The 15,726-nt window shown below is 48.5% G+C and overlaps 1 protein-coding gene across 2 annotated transcripts in view; it reads right to left on the minus strand.

The window, feature by feature from the left end:
- Positions 1 to 15,726, minus strand: part of PAK5 (p21 (RAC1) activated kinase 5) — a 209,407-nt gene that overhangs the window by 186,346 nt on the left and 7,335 nt on the right. The gene's annotated exons all lie outside the window — the stretch shown is intronic.

Below are 15,726 nucleotides of genomic sequence, written 5' to 3' on the forward strand. Positions count from 1 at the left end.
TGAGAGACCTAGAGATGCCTTTCCTGTGGCCCTGCCCTCAGCTGGGACAATCCCTGGCTGCCTGGGAGCACGAGAGCTGTGGAGCATCACCCTTGAAGCAGCCACAAGAGCTTCTGGGTCAATGCATGTCAATTCAAACTCTGTGCTCATGAGACCCACTTGTCATGGTGACCCTTTCTATGCTAGGCTACAAGCAGCAACCAGAGAGGCCTTTCTGGAGGGAGGAAGCTGTGGTGAGTGAGGATAACATCTGCAGGGTGATGCTGCTGCTAAGATTTCCGCACTGTGACTTCTGCCACATGCAGAGCCAGCAAAGCTCCTTGGAGACAGACTCCTCCAAAGCCATCTGCTCGTGAGGGTGATACCTCACACACCTCGGTGGGAACGAGCAGAAACCCAGCACAGCTCCCCTGCCCCCCTGGCTGACAACCCAGAGCCCAGAAAGGCTAAGCCCAGCCAAGGAATTAAATATTGCGCTGGAAGACCAACGCTCTCCCTGCCCTGAAAGAGAAGGTAAATATCTCTAGCATTTACAGTTCCAAAGTTATATTGGAGAAGGCTCCCTCAGAGACACTGATTCAAAGGAAAGTGTTGCTGGGGTTTTGGCTAGCACGTGGATTTAGTCCCAGCTGCAGAGCCATGTCCTGAGGACAGGAGGGCTTGGGACAGCCAGGGTCACACAGCCCCCCGGCTGCCTGGCTGAGGAGCAGCAGAGCAGTAGTAGGAGCTGGAGGGGAAAATAATAGAGAAGGATAAAAATAAAAATACTCAAATTCCATCTTAACATTAATATATTAAAAAAAAGTACTCAACCACCATTTTGTCCTTAACAAAACAGGACCAGGTTACAATTTGGGGGTGCACCCCTGCTCCATCAAGCCCACCATTCTCCTGCTGCCAAATCCCTGACATACTGGAACAGCCCTGAGGCACGGGGCCTCACCACCCCAGAACAGGGACTTCCTTGGGAACATCAGCTTTGCTCCAGAAACAGGGGGATGGCTGGTGTGCATTCACACTTCCTGGCTGTCAGTAAGCCAGGTCTGTCCCACACTTTGGCTGAGCATTGGAGCTGGAAGCAGGAATAATCTGAGGCTGAAATGATGCTGCTAGTAACTGGGGAAAACAACAATTTTGTCCTCTCTAGCTACATCCCCAGTCTTCTGCTACCCTGCTTTGCTGTTGCTCCAGACCCTGTGATGGTTTAAACCCCTGTGGGCTACCATGGAGCTGCAGCACTGAGCACCAGATCAGTTTTTCCCAGGGTGCTCCTGACTCAGTCTCAGGATGCAGCACCAGGAAGCAGAAGCTGCCTTGCCCAGGAACCTTCTCCTCAATACACAGTTCCTGAATCTCTTCAAATAACCAAACGTCAGGAGGAAATGCCTGTGGGATTCACTTTGTTTCTGGGGAAATCCAAGGCAGCAAGGCACAACAAGACAAATCCCCTCCCTGCTGTCATGGAATTGTGCTCGGCACGCAGAGCCCTTCCCAAGGCACAGCTCGTCCCGGTGGCTCCCGGGAGCAGCTGAGGCTGTGCAGCCTGTCCTGAGACACAGACAGCTCCCTCTGACACAGACAGCACCCTGCCTCCCCAGTGCCTCAGCAGTCTCTTTCACCCTCACAGCATAGCTGAATGTTTTCAGCTGCCTGATTCACTGCAGACCTCCAGAATCCTGTCTGCACATCTCGACAGCTCCATCTGCCTCTAGGGCAGGGATTGCCTGCTGTTCCCAGCACTGTATCCTGCACTTCTGGATTTCAGCCTTGGAAGAAGCTCAGGACAGTCTGAACCTGGGGACTTCTCTCACCAACATCTGGGAGCAGCAGCCTCAGACTCTGTTTGTATCCGCAGTTCCCAGTGCTGGAGCAGAGAGCAAGCCCTTCTCCATCCTCTTTTGCCCGGGAGTGCTGGCTGCAGGGTGCTGGTGAAGCAGCACGGCAGGGGGAGGCCCTCAGGGCAGTCACCAGAATGGAATTCCCACCAGCGTGGGCAGGGAAAGAAAGGGAAAATACCCATTTTCATTCTGTTGTGCAAACAATGACTTCCTAGATTTAGAGCTTCTTGACCCATCTCACTCCTTGGACCCACTCCAGAGCCTTCAGCCTGTCTTTGAGAGCTGGAGTCCAGCTCAACCCATGTCCAATATCCCTCATTTTTGATGGCTTCTCATCATGTCCCAGTTCATCCTACATTGAGTGGAAAGCAACGGATCCCTTGACAAAGACACCCCCCCACCCCCAGCTCTGCCTTCCCCTTCTGCCCCTCAGCACCCCTGGTCAGCAAAGGGGCCCCGTGAGTTTCCCTGTTTGGAGTGGAAGCATTTGATTTGTGTCTCATTTTGCTGCAGAATGAAGCGTAGGCTCTTTCTCATTGCCAACCACCCCCTCAGCCATCCCGTGGGGATATTCCTGTCCCCTGAGCCTGCTCTGTGCAGTGAACCCTCAGACACCAGCAGCAGCCTGAGCATTTGTCATTAATAACATGATTTCCTGGGGATTGGAGAGGGAAGGTAACCCAGACCACCAAACACTGCTCTGAAATGATGAATCAAAAAAACAGGCACTCATGAAGCACCTCAGTTCTCACTGTAACATCCTCCTTTAAATCAAAAACAGCTCTTAGAGACTATACCTGGCCTTCCTCTCCATCCATAAAGAGACAAGGAGCCTACAAGTACTGACCAGGATTCAGAGAAACTGAAGAATTTGTCTTGAAAGCTGCCCCTTTAAGGTCTTCAGTTGTATTTTAGCCTGACCACCAACTTGCAGCAGCCTCTGCACCTGATCTCCCTTGCCCAGACTGAACACGTGCCTCGGGCAGATGGAGATGCTGAGGGGACAGAAGCTGCAGCAAAAGCAGCACTGCTGCACTGCTTGAAAATCATTTAACATCCAATAACTCACCTACAGCAGCCTGGCTGCCACTAAAGTCATTCATTTCCCTTGCTCTGCCATGAGTATAACAGGGAATAGCTGCATTGGACGTTTTGTAGCTGCTCCCAGCCACTTTGCAAATTCCAGCCCAGAGAGAGCTTCCACTGCTGAGTAAGGAGCCCTGAAATTGGCCAGTGAGGCTTGGGACTGCAATGGAAACAATGGCACTGCCTGCACTCAGGGAGCAGGGCCAGAGTTCACAATTACCTTCCAGGGACAGTACAGGAGAAGGCTGGAAATCATTCATAATTTTAACTGAGCTGGAGACAGAGCATTCACTTACAGGTAGTAGCGAAGGAAAGTACCTGCACTTGTGGGACATTCCTGGCAGAAAAGCTGTAAAGAGCTCAGCAATGTGAAAAGCTCACTGGAGAGAAAGAAACTCTGCCTGGCTCAGGCACAACCTGCATTCCTGGGCCTGCTGCCCCTCGCTCAGCTGATATAAAGGATGTCCATGGGAAATGAGGTCAGATCTCCTGTGGCCACACCAGAGCTCAGACTTACAACCCAGCAAAGCCAAAGTACAAAAGAGGAGAAGGACACAGCTACCCAAGTGTTTTCACAAATACCATTAACTTTGTTCAGCTTCTGACTAAAGCTATCAATACATGTGACCGGTAACATTTGTTTTTTCTCCTCCATGTAGAGCAGCAAAAATTCATCTCTAGCCATTTCCAGCACGTGAAGAAACTGGAGGGGCTGGAGACTGAATGGCTGCTGCTAATTTATTACAGTCAAGTGAGCAGCATCCCAATGTGCCATTGCATTTGCAGGCTGATGGAAGAAAAGGAAAATAGAGGGGCTGATGAATGTTCTCAGACATTTCCTCACTGGTGCTGCCAGGCATTCTGACCCATGCAACCCCCCCCCCCCCAGTATACAAATGTGTGACCCACGTGTTGTGGGGCGCTGGCACCTCCCTGCCTCTGGGGAGACATTGGGAAAGATCACATTTCCTTTTCCTGACTTAACAGGTTCCTTGTATTTCTCTGCAGCTGCAACAGCAGCCGCCTTCAGCAGCAGCACAGCAGCCTCCGGGCCCAGTCCAAATCTATGATTTCCTTCAGAATTTTCCATGGCAATGCTTCCTGCTGTCAGTTTGTGTCTGCATCCCCATCGTGATGTGCTGGGCAGGAGAGAAGGGCTGGGGCAATGTTTCCAGCTGCCCTTGGCTTCCCAAGGAGCTCTGAGACTGCTTATTTCAGTGCTGCTTCAATGTTTCTCTCCTGTTTGAGAGTCTCAGTACATGATGCTCTACTTTGGGTAATTAATTTTTAAAGAAGCTGTGTATATTAATGCAAATTCTATTAGCGATGCCTCTTGGCGGCCCGGGTATTAAATACAGCGCCAGTAGCATGACAACACTTGACAGTCTCCACAGTGGTAAATCACATATATTATTATTTTATGCCACTCTTAATGCTTTTAAGACACATCCTTAAAATAAACTGGAATTGTTAGTATGCTTACACTAAAGCACAAAAATATTCCTTCTTAATTTAGCCAAGCGTATGTTCCTATTAGAGCTGGAGATGCCAGATAAAGGCTGGCACACACCATGTGCGGTGTGAAGTGCTGGAGATGTGCTGCCTTCAGAGGCATTGCAGGGGCTGATACCAACAGAGGCTCTGACTTGCTGTTCCTTTGGAGCCATCACTTGATATTCCACACTGGATGATTAGCATCAACGGACAGCCACAGCATTTGACAGCAAGCCCAACTGCTCTGCAAAACTGTTTGGTGATGGAAATTCATAAATCTCTGCTTGTGTGCTGGCTACTAGAGAGGGACAGAGGAAGATGCTTTGAAAGTGCAAATCCCTGCTTGGAAGAGTTTATAATGCAGAGTACAGTGGCAGCGCTGTGTTGGATTCAGCCTTTCCATGAGGAAGGAGAAAAATCTGCTGACAGGTTATATTCCACAGCAAATAGATTGTGCTGACTGCTCACAAGTGAGCAGGAGTTGGACGCAGGAAGGGCACTGTGCAGGATCCAAGCAAAGCTGGATCTTGCACAGCACAAGGCATGATGGAGAGAAGGGAAAACTAAACAGGGCCGCCATGTAAGGGCCTGACAGTTCACTGCTCTACTAGTCCACAAAGCAAAGTAAAGCTAATCTAAAGGTGTCAGCCCTGTGTGGCTCTTAAATGCAATGCCACAAAACAGGACAGATGGATTTCTAGTTCTCTCTTTTTCTTAAAGCGGCACACAGAAGACATGAAGCAGTTCAGCTCTCAGAAGCTGGGATGCAGCAGAAGCGAGACTGCACAAATAACCTGAACTCAACATTGTAACAAAACCTGGAGCTGACCAGTTGCACTCTGGTCTTGGTCACAGCTTCACTTCAATGTGCAGGAGGGGTAACAAGGCAGGAGCTGAAGTTCTGCTCTAGCAAACACTGTTTTCCATCTCCAACCTCCATAACCTCAGCATCCTTCAGATGAACGGGACACTGAATGCACTGCTAAGGTCAGGCTGCTCTCTGCCCCCAGGCATTCAGCACTGCTCAGCTGAGTTCACCTGGCTAGCTGCACACAAGGGAGAAGGTGCTGGCTGACAAACCAGCCCAAAGGCACCAAGTGCCCTCCTGCAATGACTTGTGACCGGATAGCATCTGCCTTGTCAGGAGCCAGCAGGGCAAAATAGGGCAGGTTTTGTGGCTGAGCCCTGCTACAGATGGGGCCTTGTGGAGATGTGGCTGCCTGCAGACACCCTGGGCTCTGCACATGGTGTTTGTCTTCCCTGTGTCAGCTGGGACAAGTCAGGTCTGCCCACAGCATGATGCAGCAGGCAGGGCATGCACTCTGTGCCACTGGGGACTGTCCTTGCAGCACGGAGGCTGCTGGCAAGGGCCACTCCTGTCCACCCTCACATGCACGTTCTCCAGCCCCTTCCTCAGGAGAAAGAGAACAAAACACACACTGATACGTAATGAGGCAGCAGCACCAATGCCCTTCTTCATTGATGGCTCCCAGGAGGTGAGCACCTTGCCACTGTCTGGTGAAAACATCATTGAAAAATCCCAGTATCCCTTAAAGTCTGCCAGTGCCTCCTCCTGTGTGGGCCATGGAAGAGGCACTGAGCATCTCTTGGAGTAAACCTAACACAGCACCACCAGTGCTGCAGTGATGCTGGGAGAGGCCTTGGCCTCAGGCAGGTGCCTGTGCTCCCCTTGGAGAGTCTTTCCAGGCTCTTATTTCCATCAGCCAAAGGCTCAAAGCAGTGGGAGGTAGTGGTCACTGAGGAGAGGTGAGGAGGCTGCAAGGGAGCCATCCATCACTTGGGCCCTGTGAGGGGCTCTCCCAGTTCCTTTAAGGCTCGGGTCCCAGTTCTGTAACTGCAGATATTTTGTTCAAGGCCCAAAGCCTTGCTCAGCTCCACACAGCTTTCCTCACATCCTTCCTCACCCCTGCCTTCGTTCCCCCAGGAACAGACAGGAGGGAGCAGGGCAAAGCACAGGCACAGCTGTGCCCTGGACTGCCACATGCTGCTCTGGATCACCTCTTGTCCTCTGAGCAAGCAGTGCCTTCCCCCTCCCCTCTCCCACAAGCAGATGAAAATGCCCATCCTTCCCTCAGCTGTCAGTTTGGAAACCCCGCCCCCTGGCCCTGCCCTCACCCTGCTGGCTCAGACCACATTTCTGTTCCCCACTCACTGAGGTTTGGTGACGAGAGACTTTGGCAAAACATCCCCTTCCAAAGCACACGGCGCATATGAGAGATCAGTGGCAATCATCCCATCCAGAATGTCAGAATCTAAAGAGAGATTCAATCCTATGATATTTGAAGACTTCACAAGAACACGTTTCCTTTTTTTAATTTGACTTTGGGATTTCCTGTAACAGAAATAGTGATCTTCAAATTATCCTTTCCTGTTGGAAGGAAAGTTTTGCTGTACAAAACATACAGCAATGCCTCAAAGCAGTTCTTACCTCCTAGGAACAAAAGGTCACCACAAGAAAAAGTGCAGGAAGCAGAACTTGCACATTGCAAGGATCAAATGTAGGTCAACCCCGGCCTGCTTTGAATTTTTTTTCCTCTGCACTGAACAAAGAGGTTAATTCCACCCCAGGCCAGAGCACTCTGGGAGAGTGGCTCTCCTGCACCTCTTGGCTCCTCCCTAGGCTGCAGTTCAAGCCAGCCCCAAGAAGCAGCAGTCAGCAGTGGAACTGGAGTGTTTATAAGATCTGAGAGCATTTTGCTGGATTTTATAGGATGCAGGGTAAGTTTATTCTCAGTAATAGTAGTGCCATTCTCACACATTCACTGGAGGTGCCTGGGACACCAGACCTCTGGTTACAGCTCACACATTACACCGCTGGCATCAATTCCCCCAGCCAAGCCAGCTGTAAGCTCAGTGCGCTGAACTGGCCTTCTGCAGCCTTTGCCCCCTCCCTGCAATGAAACAAGCTTTTGGTACTGCAGCAAGAGCCCCCAGGGACCCACTGGAGGCAACTCTGGCACCTCCTTACAGAGAGAGATAAGGCTTTAGCAGCTGCAGTCAGGAGCCCTTGCCAAGAGCCCATCCACAAGCCCCATTCAGCAGGGAAACTTCCACCAGCATTGAAGTCAGCCAGTGTCAACTCTGATTTGCTAAAAAGCAAGTGAGCCTTGAAGCCTCAGAAGTGGTGTATGGGGAGAGTAGTCAAGAGGTCTGAGCTAATCCTCCACTCTCTGAAACCATCTTGTACAAGGAGCACAGCAAACCACAGCTCTAATGGTGCAGGGGCAATTTGTCGTCTAACAAAAGGCAGGGGGCAAAAAACCCCTCCTGTGAAATACTGGAGTGGGAGGGAAAGAACAGAAGAATTCAACAAACTCAGCTTAAAATCCAAAGAGTTACAGAAAACTCCCAGAAATGAAAGCAAAGGAAAAAGCAGTCCCTGCTGCCCTTGCAGCCCCTGGGGCACACAGCCAAAGGCAGGGGCTGCAGCAGCACCCACCGTGCCAATGGGCAGGGAATCCCACTGCCACTGACCCCTCCTGCAGCTGCTTTGCATACATTGCACCGGGGAAGACAAGGAAACTTTCCTACTTCTGCCACTGCCCTCCTGCTCAAACCTCCCTAAGCCTTCCTGGGTGTCAGTCAGCAGACAAGGAAATTGTTCTTGAGGTGCAGCTTACAGATTGCTGCACACAAATAGTTTATTTGCCTCCAGTGCTGGGCATGCAGCATTAGGGATGCTCTCAAGTCACTCCAAGCATAGTGTGACTACAACACAAGCCACTGGAGCAGAAAGCCTGCAAGGGGGAAGGGAAGGCCAAGGAAAAGAAAAATATTTTTCAGGCTGTCTTGAATGCCATTTTTTTCTTTCCTAATGTGACACAGAAAGCTGCTTGGGAGACCAGAGAAACAAACAGTTCCTACATGACCCACTTTAATGAAGTATTGATTAAGGTAAAATTAAAACTGCATTTGTAAAGCCCAAATAATAAATGCTGCTTTGCATTTGTAGCACAAACCTCCAGCTCTAAGGTCTTTCATGAATGTCTTAGTCACTTGCAAAATGGCTTTTGAGGAAGGTTCTAGATGCTATGTGAAGCCCCAGATCATCACGAATTAGGGCTGCCTACATGGTAAAATTATGCTCATCAACTGAGTCAGCACTGGAACAAGTTTAGCAATAACAACACTTGATAGACAATAATAAGGCAAATTTAAGGTACTGCAAAAAGTTCATTGCAGTGTAGATGTTCTGTGCAATGGCTGTCACCAGAAAAATTACTACAGTGTGTAGCTAATAGCTAATTTTCAAAAATGTTTTGCAGCAACTTTGAGCATTCAAATGAAAAGTGGGTGTTGTGAAAGTGAAAGCATTTTAAGCCAAATTTTGCTCCTAGATGTGCTATTATTGCAGCTACTAATGAGATTTTATCTTATAGCCAAGAATGAAAGCAGTAACATGCAATTATTTGTTTGGTGAGATTTTTTTTTTAACTGAAATAATGTTGATTCAGAGTTTGGAGTCTAGTCATATAAAGGGTTTTAGAATTTTTCACTTTGTTTTACACCGTATCTTTGCAGCAGCCAGCCAGGTTTCCATACAATAAAACTGAGGTGAAACTGAGCAGTCCCTCTTTCCCTAAGTGACCCACTGCATCACTGCCTCCCCCAGCTGCCATTCAGCTCCTTTCTCCAGAGCTGCTCCATGCTTTGGAAGTGTTTTGATCCAAGTTTAGCCATATCCTGTGTGGCCACTGACAATCAGTTCCCCAGACTTCTCCTGGCACAGCTAAATATGTTTGTGCTATAGGAAAAAACAGCACCATATGGCAGTTGTTTGATCTCTAAGCAGAAGCTGTTTTTCTGCAAACTGATGAGCTCCACCTGTCTAGAAATTTTCATTTTCCTCCCAGACACTGCAAAAATCTTGCTTGCACACCTCACATGTCCCCAGTATCCAGGATAAGGAAACTTTGGGGATCTCTCCTAGACTGTCTGGATCAGGACTAATTCCTGACAATCTGCAGGGTCACTGTTGTCTTCAGAGATGACCAGGGACTGGCTTTTCCCCACCAGGGACACTGCCAGTGTTTGATACTCTGACATGGGATTTTCCTGCCCATTTCCTGGGGTGTAGAGCCCAGTTGCAGCCCCTACATTTGCACATGACCTCAGGTACATGTACCCAGTTACATAAGGCTCACACACCACATTGTCAGCCTGCCTCAGAGAGCCTCTGACATTATCTTGGATTAATTCTGCAGGCCAGTAATTCTTGTTCAGTGTGTCTGTGACATTTATATCTACTCTCAAATCACTTCAGGACATAAAAAGGGTTCAGCCTTTCATGAGACACAAAGTGCTCACTCTGACCTGCAACTGGTGCCAATTAGAGAGTAACCAATACCTACTTTTGGCACATTGCATTGTGCCATGATGTGGCCTGGATGCATCCATAGGAGGAAAAAAAAAACCAAACCAAAAAGCCCCCAAAACCCTAGGAAAGAGGCATGAAGAAGGGGAGAATAAGCATAATCTCCCTGTGCAAGATGCTGGCTCTGCTTTCTTTCTTCATGCTGTGAAACTATTTGCTAAAGGAAATAATTTCACTCCACTTCCTTCATGAAATTACTCTTTAAGTGCTGATTCTCCATCTGGTGCACAGCTCCAGATTTCCAAAGATATTTAGGGATCTAGCTCCCAGTTTCAAAGAGATGTCTGCCATGTTTTAAAAGTCAAATTTCTGTCTTTACATGCAACAATACACAAATGTAACCCTTAATTTTAGGCTGGGGAAAACAAATTGTAAGAGAAGAGAGAATTAACCTTGAGAATTAACAATTGACCTTGAGGCAAGGTCCAACCTTTGATGTGAAAGGAAGGTTATGGACCACATCTGTGTCTCACACACAACAAAACCCACCACGTGGCACACCAAGGAGATGAGTGGTTTGTAATAGTCTCTCCAGCATGAAAATAAAAGTTAAACTTTCTTCACCTCAATCATACTTCAGCAAAGGGCTTACTTGCCACTCCCTTGCTGCTAACATGTGGCTCGCAGGGAGCTTGGCAGGGAGCCCTGCATGAGGTCCTACTCCCACACCATGTGAGCAATGCCTGTTCCATGGAGGGCAGATGGGGAAGAGCCTTTGCTAATAATTTTCCTGGATTGTTAATTCTTAAATTGGCTTTTTTTATCCATACACTCACACCATACTGAAATACACATTTGCTTTTTTAAAGAATCCTTCTGATTTTCTCATTCAAATGAAGTTATTTTAAAGAGACTCTAAAAAGGAAACTTCTTGAGTCATCCATCCCTAAAATGTTTTCACTATCATGAGTCTATCCACCAAGGACTCCAAGGGACACAAAGCCCAGAATGTACAGCTGTCCCAGAACCCTTTGGAATTATAAGCAATAATTGAGGACCAACCTGAATGTTTTCAGTCTAGGAAAGAATGTTGTATAACTTATTTGGAATGTGAGCCAGTCTCCCAATAGATGAAGGTTTCAAACACCTTTCTTTGTTTTCAGATCTGACTAAACCAGGCTATCACAGCAAAGAAAGTGTTTAACACAAGACATGTAACAAATCGATTTAAGTCAGACATATATTCTACATTTCTGTCAGCATGGGATCTTCCAGAAAATTCTAGTCTTGCTGGAAAACCTTGCTTGGTGTTTCATTTCTCATTGCTGTGCCAACAAATAGCCAGGCAGATGAAATGTGAGGGCTACAAATTCTCCACTGAAGTCAGTGGCATTGCACCAACTCAAAGCAAAGGTAAGTCAAGCCCATCTTTCACACTGTTTAAAAATTAAGGCTCAGCACACTGCCAAGTCTCCTCCTTAGCCACACTGATGTCTGGGAAGTTTGCTTCAAGAAACAATTAACTGTCCCATTCATCCTGTGAGCTGCTCATTCAGGAACCAAATGACTGTCCTTGTCTGCATCAGCCAAGATTCCTGCTCTCACATCTCAGGATAACACTCTGTAGCAGCCTGAAGAACCACTTAAAATGATGTATTCATTATTCATTTCCAGAGTTCATTAAATAATCTTTCATATTTGTTTTCTTTGTATTTTTGCCACAACAGAGTGCAAATAAGCTAACTGCTGGGTCTCAGAGGAGAAGATCAAGGATGCTGATTACCTCAGCATACAGCCCGTGTTGTGCTGGAGTTTACAGACGAGCTTTGCTGCTCCTGGGGGCCCCAAAGCACAGCCCAGGTGAGCACTGCCTGCAGTCCTCATCACCATCTTGGGAAGGGCTCTGACAGCCCTCACCAGGGCTCAGCAGGAGTGGAGCATGACCCTAAAGCAGCACTTTCCCTTGGGAACAGGCATTCAGGGAGGAAAACAAGCAGCAGGCAAAGGCGGCCCTTAGGGAAGGCAGGAACCAATACTCCAGCCAGGGGAAGCCATCCCCAGAGAGCAAAGAGTGCAACTTCCATCCCAAGCACCAGGCAGATGTCTTCTGAAAGCAGCACAGAACTGACTGATGCAGGAATCCTGGTGAGGAAAAAACACTACTATTAGAAATAGTCTGAGTTTTAGGTTAAAAGATTATCCCTATCTTGCCTGATTTTCAGTCAGAAAGGGATCCCTGCTCTTCTCCTCATGCCCCTTTCTGTCACAAGCGGGATGAATTTGCAAACCAGGAAGGGCCAGGAGAAATGCATGCCCCTGCTGGCATTTTCTGCAGGATGGGGCAGTTTTAGCCCAGCTGGAGCCTGCTGGCCCCTGTGTGAGCTGCTTTTATCCTGCTGTCCTCAGAAGCCTTCCCACAGTCACTGCCTCTGCTCCCTGGGGCTCTGGGGGAGGAACAGCAACCTCGGTGGCCTGAGGGACTGCCACAGTTGTTTTGCAGAAGCTCAGACTGTTATTTAACTGCTGCATCCTCAGATGATAGACTGAGGTTATGGCAAGCAGTAGAGACCCACGGCTGCCAGAAGGGCAGTGCTGCAGGAAAAGCAGCCTTGACTTTGACAGGGTGGAAGGGGAAGGAGAGGGCTGAGGCTGCAGTGGCCTGGCCTAAAAACACCCTGGCACGTCAGTGCCCTGGTGGCCCTCAGTGTCCCACAGGATCAGCTCCTTCCTGAGAAAGGGCTGCATGTGGAGAGGATCAGGAAATCGCTAAGGACAGGGAGCATCTCCCAATGCATGGGGTCTAAGGTGAGCTCTTGGTCCCCTCAGCTGCACACACCTGCCCCTCAGCACCAGGAGAGCAGAATGAGCCAAGCCCACTGCTGAACAGAGCTCTGGATCGAAGGAGAGTTCAGAGGAGCACTGGAAGCTGCACCAGGCAGGGATGTGCTGATCCTGCTGCTGTGGGCGCTTCGCACCCATGGCAGCACCAGCTCTGCTGATAGTTATCTTGTTTCCCCATGGGGCTCTGGTTAGCAGAGCTTTAAATATTTTTTTCCTTCTTAATGTGGTTGCTCAGAATGAGGCAGGTGAAAGGAGGCACAGAGGTGCTGGATGTATCTGTTCAGATGAGTTTTGTTAGCAGGGTACATTGCTCCTCTCATCAGCTGCCTCCCACCTCATTTCTTTCCCCCACACAACATCCCTGATTTTTAGGCACTAATGAAGGCAGCAGAATGGTTGGGGCTCTGGGGATCCTTTATCAGGGATTCTGTACCTATTTTAAAGGCCTGCTCTGTTCACATATGAAAGGATTTCTCTCCTAAGGATACTCCTCAGGAACTACTCCACTTGAGAGAAGGGACACAATGCAGGTGAAAAGCAAAGTGCTGTCTGCTGAATTACTACAAAGAGATAATCAATATTTACCTGCAAACTTTCTCACCACCCTACAGGACAGCTGCTCCAACACATGGGCAGAGATAAGTAAGAGTGCAAAAGAAGGGAAAATACTGCTAAATCCACTGCCACCCCCTGAACAGGACAAACACTACTAAAAAGGCAAGAGGGAGACTCTTTATTAAGGGCAGCTGTAGACAGGTGCTCTCACCTGCCACACTCCCCTTTTCCCTGTGCCCAGGTGAGCAGTAGGGCACTGCTGAGCTTCACCCAAACCATCACTTGGAGCAGCATGAGGCTGCTTTTGCTAAAGCACCCTGTAGGCACTTGAGGAATTTACTATGAGAGCAGCCTTTGGCACTCTGCTCCCTGCAGGAGAGTCAGCTCCTCAGGATGCGGGTAACTTCAGGAGACAGCAGTCACATACACAGACCACCATTGTGAGACCCTCTACCAACCCAGAGCCAGGAATGTCCCAGAGATTTAAGGCTCCAAGATGGTTGGAAAGCTCAGCCTCACTGGCCCACCATGCCTCAGACCCAGATGAAGCTGCAGATTTATCACTCCTGTCCTCTGAAGGAGACAGGTGTCAAACATTGATACTGTCACTCTGCTGGCTCTCCAGACTGATTTGGTCTGGCCTAGAGGCCAAGATGTGCTTCAGCAAGAGGGCTGCAATGACAAAGAAGCCAACAGCACCATCCCTCCCTCAGGAAGGTGCTCATTCTTTTCCTAGGCAGTCTGTCTGTATCCCACCCCTCACCAGTACTCTGTGCCTTAACACCACCTGAAGGAATAAAGAGCTTCTCTTGCCCTGAAAGGGAGCAAAGCAATGGGTTTGCTCAGACCAGGGGCTCTGCAACTGGAGCAATCCATGTGAGCTGCTCTGCTGGACCCCAGGGAACACAGACACCTCTGCTGGGTACACCAAGAGCGCCTCAGAGACAAACATGAGCCAACAGAAAACTGCCAAGAACAGAAGGCACACAAATAGGTGCTGTTGTGATGGATTTTCCCCAGAGAGTGCACTCAAGAGTGATTCTGTGCCAATACCAGTTAGTAACTGCCAATAATAAGATCAGTCCCCTTCACACTGGGTTGGAAACTGCAATTAAGAATTCATTCAGGGTCAGATCTCTAATTAGTTTCTCCCATGTTGTGTACCCTGGGAACCATGGAGGTCCCTAGAAAAGCAATGCTGGAGGAAGAGTCACTTGGGTTGCTTCCTGTTGTGGCAGGAGGTGCAAGGGAAGGGAAGGATGAAAAATACAGGCTCCACCATCAGGAGAAGAGATCTTAAGGGTTTTACACCCCATATTGACTGGATTGGCTTTGGAAACTTGACTTAATAAAAACAGGTTTTCTGGAGCAGCCAGCTGCTGCATGCCTTCTCCCCCACACCTATACAAAAGCAATACAGAGTGGGCTAAGTTACTGCAGCATCTTCCCTTGCTTTGTTTTATTTTTAACTCTGTGTCTTCCTCCAGCTCTCAGAAGAGCTCCTGCAGAGCCCTGTCATTTCAGGCTCGTTTCCCCAGTGCATTCCAGATTCTTGCAATATTTCAAGTATCCCTAGATGAAATGCCAGGACAGATTATTTTTTCTTGATCTCAGTACCCCTTTCACTATTTATTTTCACTAGGCTTCTGAAAAGAACTTGTTTTTCTGAAAAGCATGGGGACAGCAGGGCCCTGTTGCACACACAATCCTATTTCTTCTGCCCTAAGCTTTGCTGCTGGTGAGGCCATGCTGCTACAGCACCAGTTATGCTGAACTCAGTCCCTTCCCTTAACACAAGTCAACAAATCAGTCTTGGCTCATGTGCTCCAAGAATGGCAAATATAACACACTTGGACTTCTTCCATCAAATAAATCATGCCTTGGGAGTGAAGATAATGGGGCAAGTTACAATTTTTAGCTCACCTCCACCTGGGATTTTTATCCCATTATCTGGTGTTTATATCATTTCTCATTAGAGCACCCCTGTGTCTCATGTCTCAGTCAGCCCCCTGAGGCAGGCTTCAAGGTATATTCAATATAATATTCCCAGCTGACTCGTGGAAGAGCAAAACACACCACCTGAAAGCAGCAAAGCTGCCACCAAGCAACCTGTGCTCCCATAACCACCACTGCTGCATTGCACACGTTTCCCTGGAGCTCTGCAGGACATGTGCCACGGGCCCTGGCAAGCACCAGGCTTCAAAGCCTGCATGGAAATGACACACAAAGACAACAGCAGTACCCACAAGTAGCAGAGTATGCAATGTTTTGCCTTTTAACCACACTGTGTCTCACAGGAGAGGAACTGCCATAATAACTCGGCACAAGCACATCCTTTGAACCTCTCCAGCCCCCTGCTAGGCAAGATGAGACCATTGCCGTACAAATTCTCCTTTTCAAGGAGGAAATGGCAACTTCTGCCCAAGCAGGACAGTCCCTGGCCCTGTGCTCTCTGATAAGGCAGCTCAGAGAATTCCTCTCCTCACTGATTTTTCTGTCTCAAAGGTTCATTAGACTGGTGGAAGGTGAGGCCTTAATCTCAGGTTGCCATAAAAAAAGTAGTGAGTCCAGATGGAA

Source organism: Zonotrichia leucophrys, chromosome 3 (genome assembly GCF_028769735.1).
Source record: "Zonotrichia leucophrys gambelii isolate GWCS_2022_RI chromosome 3, RI_Zleu_2.0, whole genome shotgun sequence".
Classification (NCBI taxonomy): domain Eukaryota; kingdom Metazoa; phylum Chordata; class Aves; order Passeriformes; family Passerellidae; genus Zonotrichia; species Zonotrichia leucophrys.